General features: G+C 36.4%; 1 long non-coding RNA gene across 1 annotated transcript in view; it reads right to left on the reverse strand.

Annotated features, from left to right (window-relative positions):
- Positions 1–1,309: 1,309 nt before the first annotated feature.
- Positions 1,310–21,271, reverse strand: part of LOC125963903 (uncharacterized) — a 114,370-nt gene continuing 94,408 nt past the window's right edge. Inside the window, exon 2 of the long non-coding RNA XR_007476334.1 lies at positions 1,310–1,475. This is a non-coding gene — a long non-coding RNA (uncharacterized LOC125963903). The remainder of the gene's footprint in view (positions 1,476–21,271) is intronic.

The raw sequence follows: 21,271 nt of genomic DNA on the forward strand, positions 1-21,271 counted from the left end.
TGAAATTAAAACAAAGAAAAATAAAGAAGAGAAAACTTCAAATTGCCTGACAGTAAGTCTGAATGAATGAATGCATTTATCTAAGAAAGAGAATAGAAAATTGAAAGATATATCACTCATTACGAACATACCTGGAAGTATTGAGAAAAAAAATACAATGACAAAGAGGAAGATAAAAACTGTACTAAAATTTGCATAAGAGAAATAAAAAATACTAAAGGCCCACTGCAGAATGCCTTACAGAAATGACATTAACCCGTTTAAACATGGATAATTTGTTTAGTACCCCTACGCCTAGTCACATTAATAAAAAACAAAAATAATTTACGTTTTAATTTATATAGGTTAAATTTCATTTTATGGTATAGAGTGTTATGAGTTTGGATATATGCAAAATTCATGTATCTACAACCACAAAATTCCCTCACACTGCCCCTTTTAGTCAATCTTCTTCCATAGGCAACCACTTATGTGCCCCTCCCAAAATGCCACATGAATGGAAATATATAGCATGTTGCCTCTGGCTTCTTTTACTTAGTAAAATGCATTTGAGAGGACTTCATGATGTTGTGTGTACCAATATTTCATTATTTTATATTGCTGAACAGTATGGATTTGTTGTTTATTTCAAGCCATTTACTGGATGAAAATTATTTGGGCTTTGTTTCCAGATTTTGATGATTATTAATTAAGATGCTACATTCCTATACAGACTTTGTATGAACATAATTTTATACTTCCCTTAGATAAATACTGAGGAGTGAGATTTCTGGGTCATATAAATGTATGGTCAATGTTATATGAAACTTCCAACACTGTCAAAAATGGCTGTCCTGTTGTACATTTCCATAGCAATGTATCAGAGTGCCAGCCATTCTGCATCTTGGCAGCACTTGGAATTGGCAAGTTTTTATTTTTTCTCTTTTCTTTGATTGTAGCCATTCTAGTAGATGTGTATAGGGTAAGAGTATTTCATTTGGGTTTTACTTTGCATTTCCCTGATGACTAATGATGCTGAATATCTTTTCATGTGCTTATTTGCCATCTGTATATCTTCTCTGGTGAATTGTGTGTTGAAATTTTTGACTTCATACTACTGCTTATATTTTCTTTTAGGTGAATACATATCTACAGGTCCACAGATTGAGATAGAATACTTGCAAACCACATCTAACAAAGTATACCTGACAAAAGATATTTAAAACATTAAGATAAGTTAAAAAACAAAAATAATGAATGTGTGGCATGGTAATTAAGACAACAAGTAAAAGTATTTCAAAAACTATGGTTGTAAAGAGAATATATATATATATATATATAATTTTTTTTTTTTTTTTTTGCGGTACGTGGGCCTCTCACTGTTGTGGCCTCTCCCATTGCAGAGCACAGGCTCTGGACGCGCAGGCTCAGCGGCCATGGCTCACGGGCCCAGCCGCTCCGCGGCATGTGGGATCTTCCCAGACCAGGGCACGAACCTGTGTCCCCTGCATTGGCAGGCAGACTCTCAACCACTGCACCACCAGGGAAGCCCAAGAGAATATATTTTTAATGAGATTTCTTGGTCTGTGTATATGAGACAGTGCTAATTTTATTCAATGATTCAAATAATGATCATAAAGTATTACATTTTCTTCCTTTTCCTTTCTACATGGCGTGTAGTGATGTCCCCTCTTTCATTTATGATATTGCTAATTTGCATCATTTCTCTTTTTTTGATTGATCTGACTAGAGAGTGATTTAATCACTAGAGAGTGATTAAATTTTTAAAAACCCTTTCCCCAAAGTAGCTTTTGCTTTCATTGGTGTATTATTTTGCTGTTTTTAATTTAATAGATGCCTATTCTTATATTTTTATTTCCTTCTTTCTACTTGCTTTGCATTTAATGTGCTCTTTTTTCTACTTTCTTAGATGGAAATATAGATTACTTATTTGAAGCCATATTTTTTCTAGTAAAAACACTTAATGTTACAAATTTCCCCTGAGTTGCTACTTTTGATACATTCAACTAATTTTAATATATTGTGTTTTCATTTTATTCACATAAAAATATTTTTATTTCATTTTAAGTCTTCCTCTTTGACATGTGGGTTATTTAGAATCATATTGTTTAATCACCAAATTTGGGGATTTCCCAAATATATTTTGTTATCAATTTCAATAAATCATCAATTATTTATTAATTATTAATTAACTTTTAACTCTCAAATAGGCTGAAAAACTACTTGAAGAGAAAGCACAACAGTAGCTGTGAGTTGTAATGCAAGTAGTTGGAAAAATAAAAGCAATTTGAAGTAGTGTTTCTGTGCATTGGTGTTCAAGAAACACAGAAAAGTACCTGTATTATATTTAAATAAATCTTTGGTTGTTTGAAATTACATTGGTCAAACTCTATTTCTTAGACTTAAACATTGCTATAATACTGGATCATGAAGTTTTCTGCATCAGTAACATTAAACATTTTGGTTATTGAACTCCTACACTCTGCCAAACAGGTTTTCTCAACCTTGTCATTATTGACAGTTTGGGCCAGACAATCCTTTGTGGTCAGTGGTTGTTGGGTGCAATGCAGAATATTCAGCAGCACCTCAGCTTATTTTCATTACATGCCAGTAGCACCCATTCCCACGTGTGACAACCAAAAATGACTCATGACATCCAAAAGTACCTCCGGACATAGCCAAATATCTCCTGGGGGCAGAATCATGCCTGTTGAGAGCCACTGCTGTAAAGTAGTCTATATGTAAGATTAAAAGAAAACCTTTAAATCATATGATTTAAATTTTTATAAAATAAATGCAAAATGTCTCAATCTTTACGTCTTCTCTGCATTGACTACATAGGGTCAGAAAACTGAAAGGACTCACAAGACCCTTCAGGGTGTTCACACAAGTCTTTAAGACAGATACAGGATACGATACAGTAAGAGTAAGAAGCCATAAGCATGTCTGGGGGACCAACTAGATTCCCAGGTACAGCTCCCCAAGTTTCCTTCTCAGTTGCAGAGAATGTGCTTTGTCTCTGGATTATGAACTCCCAGAGTCTGTAAGAGAAGTCTTGGTTTCAGGAGACCCCAGGCAAAATTTTCCAGAGGGTCTTTCATATCTCCCTGATCACAAAGCAGACAAAACCAGGTTACAGCAGGCTTAGGGCACTAATCTATATACATGTCTAACTAATCTAAGTCAGCTGATGCTGAAGAGTTTCAGACTCTAAAGAGCATGGTATACATCCCAAGACAGCCCATCTTGTCCTTATGGTATAATGTTTGGTATTGACCTTGAGGTATTCTTGGAAATAAGCCTAGAGCTGTCTCAGTGTGGCTGTAAGAAAAGTCTGTTACACCTCTAGTGAAAAAAATAAGCAAAGAAAAAGACTTTTTCTTAAATCTTTCTGTTCCTCTGACTGGCTTTAAACAATCTCTCTTTTTACAACCATAGTTTTTGGTATAATTCTCCTTACTTAGTGTCAATTACCACACCATACATTCATTTTTTTGTTTGTTTTTTAACTTCTTTTAATATTTTAAAACACCCCTATTTTTTTCCTTTAAAAAGTTTTAATTGTAGTGAAAAACACATAACACAAAATTTACCATTGTAACCGTTTTAAGTGTACAGCATAATAGTCTTAAGTAGATTCACACTGCTGTGCAACAGAGCTTTTTCATCTTGCAAAACTGAAATTCTATAGCTATTAAACAGCAATTCCCCTTTCCCCCTTTCCCTCATACTCTGACAAATACCACTTTACTTCCTGTTTCTATGAGTTTGACTATTTTAAATACCTCATATAAATGGAATCATGCAGTGTTTGTTCTTTTAGCATCATGTCCTCCAGGTTCATCTACGTTGTAGTCTGACAGGATTTCCTTCCCTTTTAAGGCTGAATCATATTCATTGTATGTATATACTACAGTTTGCTTATTAACTCATACATCCATGGACACTTGGGTTGCCCCTACCTTTTGGCTATCTTGAACAATGCTTCTATGAACACGACTCTGCAAATATCTTTTCAAGACCCTGCTTTCAAGTCTTTTGGATGAATACCCAGAGGCAGGATTGCTTAATCATATGCTATTTCTATTTTTAATTTTTTGAGTAACCACTAGACTGTTTCCATAGTGGTTGCACAGTGTTCGAGGATTTCAGTTTCTCCACATCATTGCTAACACTTGTTATTTTCTGTTTTTTATTTTTATTTTTTATGATAGCCATCCTAATGAATGTGAGGTAAAATGTAGGTTGATTTTATTTTATTATTTTTTAATTTTTGTATTGGAGTATAGTTGCTTTACACTGTTGAGTTACTTTCTGCTGTACAGCAAAGTGAATCAGCCACACGTATACATATATCCCTTCTTTTTTGGATTCCCTTCTCACTTAGGTCACCACAGAGCACCGAGTAGAGTTCCCTGTGCTATACAGTAGGTTCTCATTAGTTATCTATTTTATACATAGTAGTATATATATGTCAATCCCAATCTCCCAGTTCATCCCCCCACCTTGGTATCCATACATTTGTTCTCTATGTCTGCGTCTCTATTTCTGCTTTGAAAATAAATTCATCTATACTATTTTTCTAGATTCCACATATACACATTAATATATTTGTTTTTCTCTTCACTCTGTATTACAGTCTCTAGGTCCATCCACGTCTCTGCAAATGATACAATATTGTTCCTTTTTATGGCTGAGTAATATTCCATTGTGTATATGTACCACATCTTCTTTATCCATTCCTCTGTTGATGGGCATTTAGGTTGCTTCCATGCCACGGCTATTGTAAATAGTACTGCAACGAACATTGGGGTGCATGTATCTTTTTAAATTATGGTAAAACATGCCCATTTAGGAGTAGAAATGATTAGATTTAATACACTTATTCAGTTGTGTAGCTATCAACACAGTCTAGTTTTAGAATATTTCCATTCCCCAGAAGTTTCCTTGTGCACATTCACAGTAGATCCCTGCTGCCTCTCTTTAACACAATCACTGATCAGCCTTCTCTATATATAGTTTTGCCTTTCCAAGAAATCCCAAATGTACAGAATTGTATAATATGTTATCTTCTGTGTCTGACTTCTTTCATTTAGCATGATGTTTCTGAGATTCACCCATGTTGTTGCATTTATCGGTAGTTCATTCCTTTCTGTTTCTGAGTACTATTCCATCCTATGGATATACTACATTTTGTACATCTTTTAACCAGTTGATGAACATTTGGCTTGTTTCCAATTTTTGTCTATTTTGAATAATGCCTCTATGAACATAGGTGTATAAGTGTTTGGACATGTTTTTATATCTTTAAATAGCTATCTAGGAGAGAAAGTGCAGAGTTTTAATGCGAATGTATGTTTAACTTACTGAGAAACTGTCCAAGCGTTCTCCAATATGACTATAGCATTTTACATCTCCACTGGCTACATCTTTGCTAACACTTCTAAAAATTTTAGACATTGTAGTGGATGTTTAGTGGTTTTGTTTGCATTTCCAAAATGACTAATGATGTTGAGCATCTTTATTTCCAGCTTTATTGAGATATAATTGACATATAATTTTGTATTAATTTAAGGTAAACAGTGTGCCGATGTGATACACTTATATATTGCAACATGATTCTTACCATAGCCTTAGCTAACATTTCCATCACATCACATAATACATTCCTTGTTTGTGGTGAGAACATTTAAGATCTACGCTCCTTGCAATTTTCAACTATATAATACACTACTATATTCACCGTAGTGTACATCAGACTCATGTGCTTACTTAACATTCTTTGAAAAAGTATCTATTCAAATTCTTTGCACAGTTTTATTTTTATTGGGCTGTTTGTCTTCCATATTGAGTTTTAGAAATTTAAAAAATATTCTGGATACAACTCCTTTATCAAACACATCTTTTCAAATTGTTTTCCCCTCAGCTATGGCTGGATTTTTCATTTTCTTAATGTTGTCTTTTGAAGAGAAAATTTTTAAAATTTTGATGAAGACTAATTAATCATTTTCTTTTATTGTCATATCTAAGAACTCCTTACCTAGCCCAAAGTTACAGAAAATATTCACCAAGGTTTTCTTAAAAGGTTTTATTGTTTTAACCTTTACAATTATTTTTGTGGTCCGTTTAGAGCTAATTTTAAGGTATTAACTGGGAAATGAGGTTCTGGTTTGGTTTTGCAGATGGGTTTCCTTGTTCCAGTACTATCTGTTGAAAAGACCAACCTTCCCCTCTGAATTACTTTGGCATTCTCATTTAAAATCAAGGGACCATATATGCATGTCTCTTTCTATATTTTTATTCTATTCTGTGGCTGGACATGGCTCTTTTTTTAACATTTTATTGGAGTATAATTGCTTTACATTTTTGTGTTAGTTTCTGCTGTATAACAAACTGAATCTGTTACACGTATACATATATCCCCACATCCCCTGCCTCTTGCGTCTCCATCACCACTCCCTATCCTGCCTGGGTTTTTATCTTGCTTGTTCATCTGCTGTGTATTTCTCTGTCTGCTCCTTTTGCTTAACTTACTGTGTTTGGGGTCTCCTTTTCACAGGCTGCAGGTTCATATTTCCCGTTGTTTTTGATGTCTGCCCCCAGTGCATAAGGTTTGTTCAGTGGGTTGTGTAGGCTTCCTAGTGGAGGGAACTGGTGCCTGTGTTCTGATGGATGAGGCTGGATCTTGTCTTTCTGGTGGGCAGGACTGAGTCCGATGGTGTGTTTTGGAGTGTCTGTGAACTTATGATTTTAGGCAGCCTCTCTGCTAATGGGTGGGGCTGTATTCCTGTCTTGCTAGTTGTTTGGCATGGGGTGTCCAGCTCTGGAGCTTGCTGGTCGTTGAGTGGAGCTGGATCTTAGCGTTGAGACGGAGATCTCTGGGAGAGTTATCGTTGATGGATATTACGTGGGGCCAGGTGGTCTTTCATGGTCCAATATCCTGAACTCGGCTCTCTTACCTCCGAGGCGCAAGCCTGACACCCGCCTGGAGAACCAAGCCCCTGTCAGCCACACAACTCATAAAAAAAGGGGAAAGAAAAAATTAAAAAGTTATTAAAATTTAAAAAATTAAAAAATTTATTAAAATAAAAAATTTAAAAAGTAATAAAAAAAAGAAGAGAGCTACTAAACCAATAAACAAATCCACCAGTGATAACAAGCGCTAAAAACTAAACTAAGATAAACATATAAATCAGAAATTAGTCAGTTGCATACAGCATACTCCAAGTCTATAGTTGTTCCCAAGGTCCACCATCTCAGTTTTGGGATGATTCATTGTCTATTCAGGTGTTCCACAGAGGCAGGTGGAGATTTAATCTGCTGCTCCTGAGGCTGCTGGGAGAAATTTCCCTTTCTCTTCTTTGCACAGCTCCTGGGGTTCAGCTTTGGATTTGGCCCTGCCTCTGCTTGTAGGTTGCCTGAAGGCATCTGTCTCTGCCCAGACAGGAGGGGGTTAAAGGAGCGGCTGATTACGGGGCTCTGGCTCACTCAGGCCAGGGGGAGGGAAGGGTACAGAATGCGGGGTGAGCCTGTGGTGGCAAAGGCCAGCATGATATTGCCACAGCCTGAGGTCCGCCATGTGTTCTCCCGCGGATGTTGCCCCTGGATCATGGGACCCTGGCAGTGGTGGGCTGCACAGGCTCCCAGGAGGGGATGTGTGGATAGTGACCTGTGCTTACACACAGGCTTCTTGGTGGCTGCAGCAGCATCCTTAGCGTTTCATGCCCATCTCTTGTGTCTGCGCTGAGAGCTGCAGCTCGCACCTGTCTCTGAAACTCGTTTAGGCAGTGTTCTGAATCTCCTCTCCTCATGCACCCTGAAACAATGGTCTCTTGACTCTTAGTCAGGTCCAGAGTTTTTCCCGGACTCCCTCCCAGCTAGCTGTGGCACGTTAGCCCCCTTCAGGCTGTATTCACGCAGCCAACCCCAGTCCTCTCCCTGGGATCCGACCTCCAAAGCCCGAGCCTCAGCTCCCAGCCCCCGCCCGCCCCAGCGGGTGAGCAGACAAGCCCCTTGGGCTGGTGAGTGCTGGTCGGCACAGATCCCCTGTGCGGGAATCTCTCCGCTTTGCCCTCCACACCCCTGTGGCTGCGCTCTCCTCCGTGGCTCCGAAGCTTCCCCCCGCCACCCCCTGTCCCCGCCAGTGAAGGGGCTTCTAGTGTGTGGAAACCTTTCCTCCTTTACAGCTCCCTCCCAGAGGTGCAGGTCCCGTCCCTATTCTTTTTTTTTTTTTTTTTTTTTTGCAGTACGCGGGCCTCTCACTGTTGCGGCCTCTCCCGTTGCGGAGCACAGGCTCTGGACGCGCAGGCTCAGCGGCCATGGCTCACGGGCCCAGACGCTCCGCGGCATGTGGGATCTTCCTGGACTGGGGCACGAACCCGTGTCCCCTGCATCGGCAGGCGGACTCTCAACCACTGCGCCACCAGGGAAGCCCCCGTCCCTATTCTTTTGTCTCTTTTTTTTTTTCTTTTGGCCTACCCAGGTACGTGGAGAGTTTCTTGCCTTTTGGGAAGTCTGAGGTCTTCTGCCAGCATACAGTAGGTGTTCTGTAGGAGTTGTTCCACATGTAGATGTATTTTTGATTTGAGGGGAGGAAGGTGATCTCCACATCTTACTCCTCCGCCATCTGGAAGGTCCTCCCCTTGTCTTTTCTTATGTTGACACCATGTTAACTTATTTACTATAGCTTCTTAGTAAGTTTTGAAAACTTTTTTTTTGGCTTCAAACAAACAACAGTTTATTTCTTTGCTTATCCACGATACATGACCAGTGACACTGTTGTCATGCAGTGATCTCCCTTAAATGTAAGTTTAGCTATATAGATTTAGCTATAAGCATGCTTGCACAATTATTATATGACACCTTATATATAATAAGGTAGTGGTTATTTTAGCAAAACTAGTTTAAAATAAAACACAAGTATTTATTACAACATCATTAGCCATCAGGGAAATGTAAGTTAAAACCACAATGAGCTATCATTACACATTTATTAGAATGGCTAAATAAAATTCATAATAAAAACACCATATGTTGGCAAAGATGCAGAGAAACTAAATCAGTCATACATTGATGGTAAAGATTTAAAATGCAACAGTCACTCTGGAAAGTAGCTGAAAAGTTTCTTACAAAACTAAACATGTGTTCATATATGGCTCAACAATTGCACTTTTAAGTGCTTATGCCATAAAAATGAAAATATATGTTCACACAAAAACCTGTAAATGTACAAAAAACTGTATGTGAATGTCCATAGCAGCTTTATTCTTAATAATCAACAGGCGATGGTTCAATAAACTGTGGTCCATACATACTGTGTAGTCCTGTTCACCAATAAAAAGGAACAGACTGTTGATGCACACAACAACTTGGATGGTTCTTAAGAGAGTTATTCTGAATGGGAAACAAAATCAGTCTAAAAGGTTTACATGCTTTATGAATTCATTTATGTAACATGCTTGATATGGCAGAACTACAGAAATGGAGAACATATTAGAGGTTGCCAGGGATTAGAGAGAAGCACATTAGTGGTTGCAGGGGAGAAAGGAAGGTGGCTGTGGCTATGACAGATACTTGTGATGACCTGTTCTGTGCCTTGGTGGTCGCAGGAATCTACACATGTGATAAAATTTCATAAAAATAAATCACACATGTGCAGACACACAGACACATGAGTGCATGTACACTGGTAAAATCTTAATAAGTCAGCAGGTTGCCTTGGTGTCAATGTTCCGGACATGGTGTTGTAATATGGTTATGCAAGATGTTGCCATTGGGGAAACTGGGTCAAAAGATATCAGATATTTCTGTATTTTTTATTACAACTGCATGTCTATCTACAATTATCTCAAAATTAAAAAGTTTTAAAAATACCTTTTAAAAGTTTATCGAATATTTATGGCCCCAATAATTTTGTAGCCTGAGAAGTTATAACTAACTAACACACAGCATATTTTGTTAAATTAAATCACTCACTTTTAGCATACACATAATAAGAACACATTGTTTCAAATATATATTGCTTATATTATATGATGTGTGCCTGCCACATTGTATTATATCTATTTGTTCAAATACAATACAAATCATGCAAATTTTGGGGGGGATATAACTGTGAAAAAGGTAACTCTGATCCATCTATTTAGGAGGAGTAATATAAAAATAATAGTTAAAATGTACTGAGTACTTACTAAGAGGCAGCACTATTTAAAATTCCTCCACATGAAATCCTGTCACTCAGAACTTTATAGCAAGCCTATAAACAGGTACCAACACTATCTTTTACTTTAAAAATTGGTGAACCAAGGAATAATGAGTAAAAAATCAATTTCAGAGATCTAGTAAAGGAAAGAGCCAATCTTTAAACCTAGGCATTTGTGCAAGTATTCTTAACTGCCTCTCTAATAGTTAGCCTCTCCATGGTACCCTGTGTAAGTCTACCAGAATTTAAAGATGAGTGAAACCAATGTGGGATAGAGAAGCTCTAAAGATAGTTGTAGGCTGCTTAAACACATTTATATTCAAAACAAGAAGAGACGGCTGCAAGAACTGCAAAGCCGTAAGTTGAGACAGTATTGTGTAAGAATCACCTTCAAAATCAGTCAATCACGAACCACTAAGATATAAGACATATTAGGAGGCAGAAACATCTTTGGGGAAACTAAGCTTTCTTCTCGAGCTACAGATAGATTTTAACGTAGCTCTTAGAGATGGAGAGAGAATGTACTCCAAGTAGGGCAGGGAAGGAGTGTTCCTAATTAGTAGTATTGGGACAGAAAGAGGGGGATTAAAAAAAGTTGCAGTCAAGGGAAAAATGACTGAGTTTGAGCACTAAGTGACAATAAGCAATAAAGAGCAAGAGCTTAGTTAAAATGGTTTCTACAATTTAAAGAATGTGAGGTTCAAAAAGCTGGTGGAAGAGATGCTGTCATGCACCACAGAGACCCCCCTTCAGGAATAAAGACAATTTCGCCCTTGGTCCTGGGGACGCTGGCCCCTGATATCCCTCACCTGTCAGCTCTCTTGGGGAGGTGCCTTGGCTGAGGAAGCTGCCTGCTGTGAAGTCATGGACCTTTCTGGTGCAGCCCAAACTATTGCCCAATTTGTATAGTAATATATAAAGACATAAAGTTGCCAGAACGAGTGAAAACCTGAAGAGTTATCTCAGCCTCAGAGATCCACATAGAGCTGTGAAGCCTTTACTGACTGAATCACAAACCTCTGTTTCCATGTACGCTGCTCTTCTCCCGTTCTTCCACAAATCCTAAGAACACTCCCTAATGAAATTCCAGCATCTTCCTCTCTGTCATGGAGTCTGTGTCCCTGGGAAGCTAACCTGCAACAGTTGGCAGCTTTGAAAAACGAATTTTGACAAGGTGCTTCCTCTTGGGAGGAATGAGATTTTTGTTGAGTATTTAAATGATGGTAGTATTTTCAAGTCGGTGTCTCATGAACACTGTTGCTCTGGATCTAAATTTTTTGGAAACACCATCACCAGAGTAACCAGGTCAGAAATTTGGGAGTCATCCTGGACTTCCCCCTGTACCTTGCCATTGGCAAAGTCCTATCTACACTGCCGTGTAAAGTTTCAATTATGAGTGTGTCCTCTTTATCCCTCTACTATTGCCTATGTTCTTGCCATGAGCATCATTCTTTAAATTTGACTCCCTCATATTATTTTTTAATCAATCCTTCACATATTAGCTAATAGAGTGGTCATCCTAATATTAAAACGTCATTCTGACTCTTCCAAACTTAGTATTCTTCTGTGGCTTTCCATCATCTACAGAAAAAAAAGTACTTATGGTGCCATGTAACAGGTACTTGGGGATCATTCTCTTGCTTATGTTGCTGGCCTTCTCTCTTGCTCTATTTTTCCTACAAGAGACCATTATTATATAGCATAACTAACATTTGTGGACTGCTTGCTATTTACCAGTAGAGGAATTGTCCAAGTTGTTGATTTACATGGGTTACTTCATGTAATCCTCACACCCTTACAAACCTAATAAACTACTGGCAATACACTGAGTGTATTTAGCTAATGCAAGTGCCTCAATTTCTTATTGTTTCCTCCACATGCTGTGGCATCCCCCTCCTCTTGCCTGCTGTGTGAATATCGACTTATCCTCCAAGGCTCTGTTCATTTATTACCTCCTCTATTACATTTTCTGCTGCCACTTCAGATGTTAGTGTTAACTTACTCCCCACCATTAATATTAGACATTTCTATCATAAAAGTTCTAAAGCTTTATTAAAATATTTTTAAATCATTCACCTCCCTACTGAACTTTTAGCAATATGATGATGAAATAAATCATAACAAACATTTTGTTTTGCAAGCAAAACTATTTGAGTTAAAAAATACATAGACAATACCACCGGCATATTCTGCCAACAAGGACGATGACTAACGTGATTTTCTCAAATGTATATGTCATTAGTTACTGACAGAACTTGGTTTAGAGATGTATCGTGTTACAACAGCAAAAGTGTGGATTTTAAAACCAGTCAGACCGAGGCTTGATCCTGTTTTTTTTTCCTCCTATTAATACATGAATTCATCTAAGATTCTTTGTTATAATAACACTTTCCCCTGAATGTGATAGTAAACTCATTTAATTTTTTCCAACAAATCTGAAAGGTAGACTGATTACTTCAGATTACACATAGGACATAGGAAAGACACAAATAACAACCAGGTATGCTTGATTTCACAACTGAGCTTTAACCCTGCCTTCTGATATGTCAGGTTGAGTTAAGCTGGAACTGGTAGTCAGAAGTACAGACGCTAGTTACTACGTGTGCTATGAAACAATGATTCTACTTTTCAGATCTGTTGAAAAATATAAATGTCAGTCTCAGGATGCATGGTGCTAACTGGCTTTAACTGTGGGCTAGGTTCTCTTAAGGTGCCAGGGCTTGAGGCTGCACCTTTTTGCAGTAGCCCAATGTTGGAGCTAAAGTAGGAAGCCTTGTGTGGGCCACGAGTTGATAGCCAGACCTCCACTGATGGTATATGTGAGTGTGTCATCCAGATCCAGAAAAATAAGCCACTGTGGCTGCTGGAATTGAATCACCCCAGTATCTACTGCCTCTTGTCCTCTTCTTCCACAACTTCTCTCATTCAACCAAGTTCCCTTCTACTTGCACTTTTATCTTCTGCTTTTTATTACCGAATTCCACTCAAGTGCCTCCTACCATTTGTATAGCACTGTTCTACATGATAGAAAATTAATTGATAAGGTGATATTTCATTGCACTTGTAAAACGAAACTGTCTTCCTAGAGAAGAAATGAAATAACTGAAAATTCTCTTATTTATAATAAAACTCAACTACAAAGGCAGAAACTAATAAAACAATTTAATAAACTTGTTTTTCACTTTCATTTGGATTATCTCAGTACTCAATTTAAGTGAAATTCAAGAAGAATTTTCAATAGCAAACTAGTAGAGCACGAGAAGTTTATGTTAAAATTTTATAGATAAATTATCGTTTTTATAATAAGCATTTAATAAACAGCAATAGATAAAATTACTATAATCTCAGACAATCTTTCAACTGGATTTGCATTCAGTGTTTTCCTCATTTTCAGTAGATTTTAATTATAACAGATTAATTGTGAACAACAAAAAAGAGTATATTTTATGCATTTCTGAATTTAATTTAACTTAAAATTTAAAAATAAATTGATATATCATTGAGCTTTTTGGGTAGTAATTACCTTTCTGAATTTCTTTCCTTAATACAACTGCTTATAAAGAATGCCTTAATGAATTTGCTTTGCATTAAATTAAATTTTCACTTTATGACAGGAAAAAACCAAAAATAGCTAAAGGCTACTTGGATGACATTCTTCTGTTAATTTATACAGAGGTAGTCCCCAACTATTCATTGTGATATATTTCTTTAAAGCGTATTTTACAGAAAGGTAGTATAAAATGTATTATTTCCACTCCATAAGCAACCAGGAGTCTCCATAGGACAGAAAGGATGCAGTTACTGTTTTGACACTAGATGGCACTCCTGTGTAATCAGAAGAGCAAAAGGCTAAAACAGTTGCTGCTGTTTCTCTGTTATAAATTCAGAAATTAATGAACTGCAGCTGGAGAAAGTTAAAATAGGCTTTTATTCAAAAGATAAAGTGTATTAACGAATTTTGTATCATGTTATTTACAGTTTGTAGGCTATTATAAAATTAAAAACCTTTGTTCTGCCTTCATAAATTATAAGTATAGATTCTACCTACTAAAGTTATCTTTTTGCTTTTTCTCTCTATATATACTTCCATGCAAGTATTTTTGTTTATGCTAATAATGCAAAAACATATTTAAGTCAATTTTATGTAAAATACTGTCACAAATGTATTTCAATGAGAAAATAATTCCACATATCAAAATTAAGGATTATCTTAGGTTCATTATTATTATCAAAAGTTTAAACAAAATACAGGAGAGGAGCCTCTTAAAATTATTATGAAAATTACTTTTAAAAATATCTCATTGCTTGTAATTTGTATATGATGGTGAAAGAAACCACTAATTTAATATGATGTGCCCTTTGACATCATCTTAAGTGTGTGTATGTTGTTGTCAACACATAGCTTCTTAAACTTTTATACGACAAAGCAAAATATCTCATTGCTTGTAATTTGTATATGATGGTGAAAGAAACCACTAATTTAATATGATGTGCCCTTTGACATCATCTTAAGTGTGTGTATGTGTTGTCAACACATAGCTTCTTAAACTTTTATATGACAAAGCAAACCCACAAAAAATGATAAAGAGAGAAAAAGGGGGTTGTCCAAGGCTTGGAACTGAGGGGCTCAATCTGTCAGAAACCTGAAAGTCATCCTTGGCACACCAGTGGAGATGCTCAATGTTAGATGTAAACACAAATATTAAAATTTTAATAGAATTAGATATTGTTTTCAAAATTATAGCAAGAAAATAATACATATTATTGAATTTGTTCTCCATGAAACAAGAGGAATGTTAATTTTTGCAACAGAGAACATATTTACTGACATATTATGTGCCCGGCACACCACAAATACTATCTCTAATTTTCAGAACAAGCCATTTATTACAATTCCACTTACATCCCCTTAGACAAGAGAAAAACCTGGGTTAAAGAATTAAATTACTTATCACAGGTCAACAAACGCCACACCCAGAATTTCACCTGCAGCCTACCGGGCCACACACAGTGAATCTTTCACTATGTAATTCAGCTTGCTTATTATGGGATGGATTGTGCTCCTCACAAGTTCATATGTTGAGGTCCCAAAGCCCAGTACCTCAGAATTTAACTATATTGGAGATGAACCTTAAAAGAAGTAATTAAAGTTAAATGAGATCATATATGGTGGTGTCCATATATGATGAGAAAGAGACAGCAGGGACGCATGCACAGAGGAAAAGCCATGTGAGGACACAGTCAGAAGACAGCAGTCTGCAAGCCAAAGAGAGACGCCTCAAGAGAAACCAAACGTGCCAACACCTTGATCTTGGATTTCGAGCCTCTAGAATTGTGAGAAAATAAGTTTCTGTTGTTTAAACTACCTAGTTCATAACATTTTGTTATGGCAGCCCTATCAACAAAGATAATGCTCAAAATAGTATTCTTTTTTAAATTAATTAATTAATTAATTAATTTTTGGCTGCACTGGGTCTTCGTTGCTGTGCACAGGCTTTTCTCTAGTTGTGGCGAGCCGGGGCTACTCTTTGTTGTGGTGCATGGGCTTCTCATTGTGGTGGCTTCTCTTGTGGAGCATGGGCTCTAGGTGCGTGGGCTTCATTAGTTGTGGTGTGTGGGCTCAGTAGTTGTGGCTCGTGGGCTCCAGAGTGCAGGCTCAGTATTTGTGGTGCATGGGCTTAGTTGCTCCGCGTCATGTGGAAGCTTCCTGGACCAGGGCACGAACTTGTGTGCCCTGCACTGGCAGGTGCATTCTTAACCACTGTGCCACCAGGGAAGTCCAAAAATAGTATTCTTAACATTTAATAGAATCTGGTATATAATGAATTCCAATATACTTAACCAAAGAATCTTTCTGCAAACATATCCTTAAAGTAAAATATTTAAAATACGACATACACAATGCTGGTGTGTATATGAGAGAGACAGAGAGAGGACTATTCTGCTACTATTTGTACTGGATAAGAACTACTATAAATAAACAAACTTTATTCAGTCATTTTTAATGCTTTAGAAATATTTTTTCTGGCATATATTCAGGTGAAAACTAAGGTTAAAAACTGATGTTTAAGTGAAATAGAATATTTTAAAAAATCTTATATAAATTGTCTGCAACACTAAATACGCATTGGAAATTTCAAATATTAAAACAAAGTCACAATTTTATCAATACTTAATTTATATCTCTCCCATAAAGGTATTTTAAAGCACTGATATCCCAGTAACAATGATCACTCTGACCACAACCTACTGGGGCTCCCACTAAATGTGTGGATGATAGCTAATGCTAGACCTGGCTCAAGTCAAGTACAAGTTGTGCATCATATTTTATGATGCACCAGAAGTAAAGAAATTCCAAGGCTAATGATTCACTTAGCCTTGACTTCTATAGAAGTCAACCTGAAGATTCCATTACTTTTTTTTTTTTTTTTTCCCTGCGGCACGCGGGCCTCTCACTGCTGTGGCCTCTCCTGCCGCAGAGCACAGGCTCCGGACGCGCAGGCTCAGCGGCCATGGCTCACAGGCCCAGCCGCTCCGCGGCATGTGGGATCTTCCCGGACCGGGGCACGAACCCGTGTCCCCTGCTTCGGCAGGCGGACTCCCAACCACTGCGCCACCAGGGAAGCCCTCCATTACTTTTTAAATTTGTAAAAATTGGAGCATCAAAATTTTAATTATTTTAATTGATTGGAACAGATTGAATAAATAAAAATCGATGACTCCACAGGAAGACTCCAATAAAAGAAAGACAAAAACCTAACAAATTTAAAAAAAAACACTTATCACAATTAGATGTCTCTAATAAATCAGCTTCTTAGTCTGAAAATTGGTATTAAAGAGGCAAGCTCTTTAAAAGGATGAAGGCAGGCATTATATTAAATTAAATAGATCGATGAGACATAACAAGAAAATGAAATGTGTGGGCATTGGTTATATATTTTGTTTGGGGGCAAAAAACAGCTACTAAAGAAATTTTCAAAAAGAGTTGGAGAAATTAGAAATGGAATGTATAATAGATAATATTAATTTTGTTAGCATGAAAATTAAATTGCAGTGAAGTATGCAAAGTTTTCCTTACGATTTGAGCATATTTGTTCACAAGTTTAAAGATAAAGTGTTATGGCACCTGTAAATAACTTTAGGTATTTTAGCTCTTCAGTATTCATTTTTATGTGTGTGCAGATGAAGCAAATTAGCAAAATTGAAAACTTATTGAACGTAGGCATTGGTATACTTGAGTGTTCACAGTATTATTCTTTATGTTTTTCTTTGTTTTTGAAAATAATTTTATAATAAAAAATTTAAAGTTCTTCAGATTATTTTATGATTTACCTATAGTATAGAACATGTACAGTATAAGTATCCATAGTTAGTACATAGAATAAATAATAGCTGCTTTCATAGTGGTGAGGTTCTTAAATCCAGTGTTTTGACATATATGTAACGTGTAATTTTCCAGTGTCACACGTTCAGTGCTTATTAAGAGAGAGAGAGAAAACATGTTATTTCTAATACATGTAGTCAATTAGAGGAGTTACAGTTCCTTCTGTGTATTTTATACAAGACTATCAATTATTTAAAGACTTTGAAAAAACAAGTGTCACTTAGTATGGGTTTCGATGACAGAAAACTAATTTAATGATGTGAAGCTATGTTCTCTGTCGTGTCAGGAGTACTTGCTCAGAGTTCATTACCAGCTCTGCATGACCTGACATAAAATCCAATATAGTACATGCCCCACGGTATTCAGTTGCAGGGGGCAAGGAGTCCTTTCCCTGATTAGATGACAAAGAGGGAGAGATGGCAGGTTATTTGCTTTTGGTGACGTCTAAGTCTTTCCCATTACTTATCCTCTGATTGCAAATGCACACTAGGTGAGCCCTGCTATGGCCAATAATCATAGTCACATATGGTCTTTGCATTTTTGCATACTTGACTTAATTGTATTCTATGGAAAGCAATTAGTGACTTTGAAAATCAAATTTATTTTCCATAATTGTAAACTAATTCTTCACTAAAAAGAAAAATATTTCTTTTATATTACTGAAATTTTCACTCTGAATTTTTAAGAACTATACTTCTTCCCCACCCCCCAACATTTCCCCACATATTTCACAGTGAGAGGATAATTATTTGAGTACTAAAATGTAACTGACTTGCCATAAGGATCTCTCCCAGCTGCCATCAACATCTCATCAGGACTTGAGGCCAAAATATATACATTTCCTGTCACATTAAACCTTATCACATTTAGAAATTATTTGGAGGAAATTCTTCATGGAATTATTTCTGAATTTGTTAACATCCTTATGGGGAACACCTACTTATAAGTTCTCAAACCAAATGTACAGTATTCTTAGTAGTGAAAAATACGGAATTCTTGCACTTTTCTCAAGCCCAGTTGTATCGATTCATATACATTATTCCAAGATAATTGTGACCTGTGGATTGTCACAGACATAAAGTTTCATATTTTAAAAAAAATGGTACGGACATCAACACCCACCATCTACCTGTCACACTAAAAAGTCTTACTTCTAAACTAATGAGGCTAATAGATTTTCAAGTTAATCAGGGTGATAGTATTAGTCTCACAAACTGACTGAATGCAGGTTGGTAAGTAAAATATATTTTTCTCCTTTCAAACACATTCTTGCTTAAAGTATGTAATGTTATACAAGGATAAGTGTATGCAAATTCTATTAATTTTCAGCAAGTTACTGTTCAGTTAAATAAAATTGCTATTTGATTGTAACAAGGAAAACTCCAAACAGAACATATAAATCAGCATTATTGGCAGTTGGAAAAGACACATTGCCTAGATTACTGTTAGTGACTAAGGAAATCAATGACCATTTTGGGAGTTTTAGAAGCACTTGGAGGAGTAAATGAAGATAGCTTTTGAAAATTGCTGATGGGAATTCATCATAATGGAGGCCTGAGTTACATAAACAACATTTATTTTCCTGATTCGATCATTCAAAAATGGAATAAAGCTGGATGAAAAGAGATTTCTTTACATGAGAAAAATGCTGAAACAGCGTAAGAGAAGATTCAAAACGAGTTTTGGTTGATACTAACCAGGTAGTAGAAAAAATTTAGTTTACATCATGTTGAATTTAAAAGTCTAAGATTTATCTAGATATCCAACAGGAAACTCCCAGGTGTTTCCTTTTTAAAATATGATGTATGGGAGTCAGGATGGTGATGTGTAAAGAGCATCAGCTTGTCTTTGACACTAGACACAGCTGCATTCAAACACAGTTCTGTCAATCTGCTGTCTCAGTTTAGTAAGAAAAAAAGTGGTTAGATTTACTGTACATGTGCTATAAAATCATGTTTGAAGATATCTGGCACAGAAAGTGTATTCAATACATGTGCTACAAGGGGATTTTTGACAGGATGGAAGAAACTATTATTTCTTTTTTTACATCTCTAAGGCAAATTTTTAAAATTCCATATCTTTTTCAAGTATTTATACTTTTATTGAGCATGAAAGTAACATTCACATATACATGTATGCTTCCAGAAGCTCTAATGCCTGAGAAATAAATATTTAATAATAATCAGTTTGAGATCACTAACCTGAAGCTCTCAAGACCATTAAGAGATCTTTTAGTTTCACTGATTTGATTTTTATTTTAACTTATGGGTTTGATCATTTAAGAGAAAAGAATTTATCATAATTAAAAGTTATGTTATTCATAAAATATGCCCTCTTCTTTTGAAATTACAACTTTGTATTTCAAATTGTTGGAAAAAGGAAATGGTATAAATTTTTTATCCTTTATTTGTAGAAAATGTAAATTTTAATAAACAATTATATATATAATGAATAGATTCTCAAGGAGTAACTCTCATTAAGTGACCTAGTGGTATATTTCATTCTAATGTTTTTTATATATTGCTCATTAAAAACAAGATTGCTTTATACCTATGTCTACAACTTATTCTACCCTCAATATTCTCTTGGGATGTTGTTTTTTAGTAAAAGTGACCAAAGCTTGTGATCCACATAGAGACTAGACTCTACTCTTTCTCTTTCATTTCTTCTTGTTATCTGGAATGGATTCCTTTACACAGATAAAATGTTCTTAAGTGCAGTGCCCAATTCAGATCAGTTTCAAAAGGTAAACAGTAAGGAAGGAATAGTGGAAGATGTGGTTGAAAGGCAAGTGGTTGTCATAGTGGGTCTTAGAAAAAGTGTTGAGTAGACTGAAATTCTCATTAAGGCTGTACAAAATCACTAAAATTTTAAGCCGTTCTATTGAATAATCAGGTATAGTTTTGGATAGATGCCACTGTCTGCTCTAAGAAAAAAAATAGATTTAAATTATGAAAGACTAGAGTTAAAGGACCATTTGGAAGACTTGCAACAACCCAGATAATGAAAGCATAAATTAGATCAATGACAGCTGTGAAGGAAACAGAGGGTAGGGACTGAGGTAGAAAACTGCATATGTAGAAAGGAGAATTTGGAAATTTATTCTATGAAAGGGACATGAGGTCTTTGTACTCCGTTTTCATGTTTTGTTTAAGTGTAACATTTATCACTTTAAAACTGAAGCATTAGGTGACAGAAAATGTTCCTTCTGGAAATTATTCATTTGAAGTAGAATTAAAAGCAATATGTAGGGTAACATATTAGCACACTGTAACAATATGAATAAGCAATTGGTAATAGTTAAGATTTATATTGCGGGCTTCCCTGGTGGTGCAGTGGTTGAGAGTCCACCTGCCGATGCAGGGGACACGGGTTCGTGCCCCGGTCCGGGAAGATCCCACATGCTACAGAGCGGCTGGGCTCGTGTGCCATGGCCGCTGAGCCTGCACGTCCGGCGCCTGTGCTCCGCAACGGGAGAGGCCACAACAGTGAGAGGCCCGCGTATAGCAAAAAAAAAAAAAAGATTTATATTGCAACTGCTGAAAGAATACATAATAAATATAAGTTAAAATTTCTGCCTGTAAGTAGGAATTAAATAAATGAAAATTAAAAATACAGTTATTTAATGTTGCATGTATATTTTGTACATATCGATTGCACAGTCAGATGGGATAGAACACAGGTAG

The sequence above is a fragment of the Orcinus orca genome, chromosome 3 (assembly GCF_937001465.1).
Source record: "Orcinus orca chromosome 3, mOrcOrc1.1, whole genome shotgun sequence".
In the NCBI taxonomy this organism is placed as follows: domain Eukaryota; kingdom Metazoa; phylum Chordata; class Mammalia; order Artiodactyla; family Delphinidae; genus Orcinus; species Orcinus orca.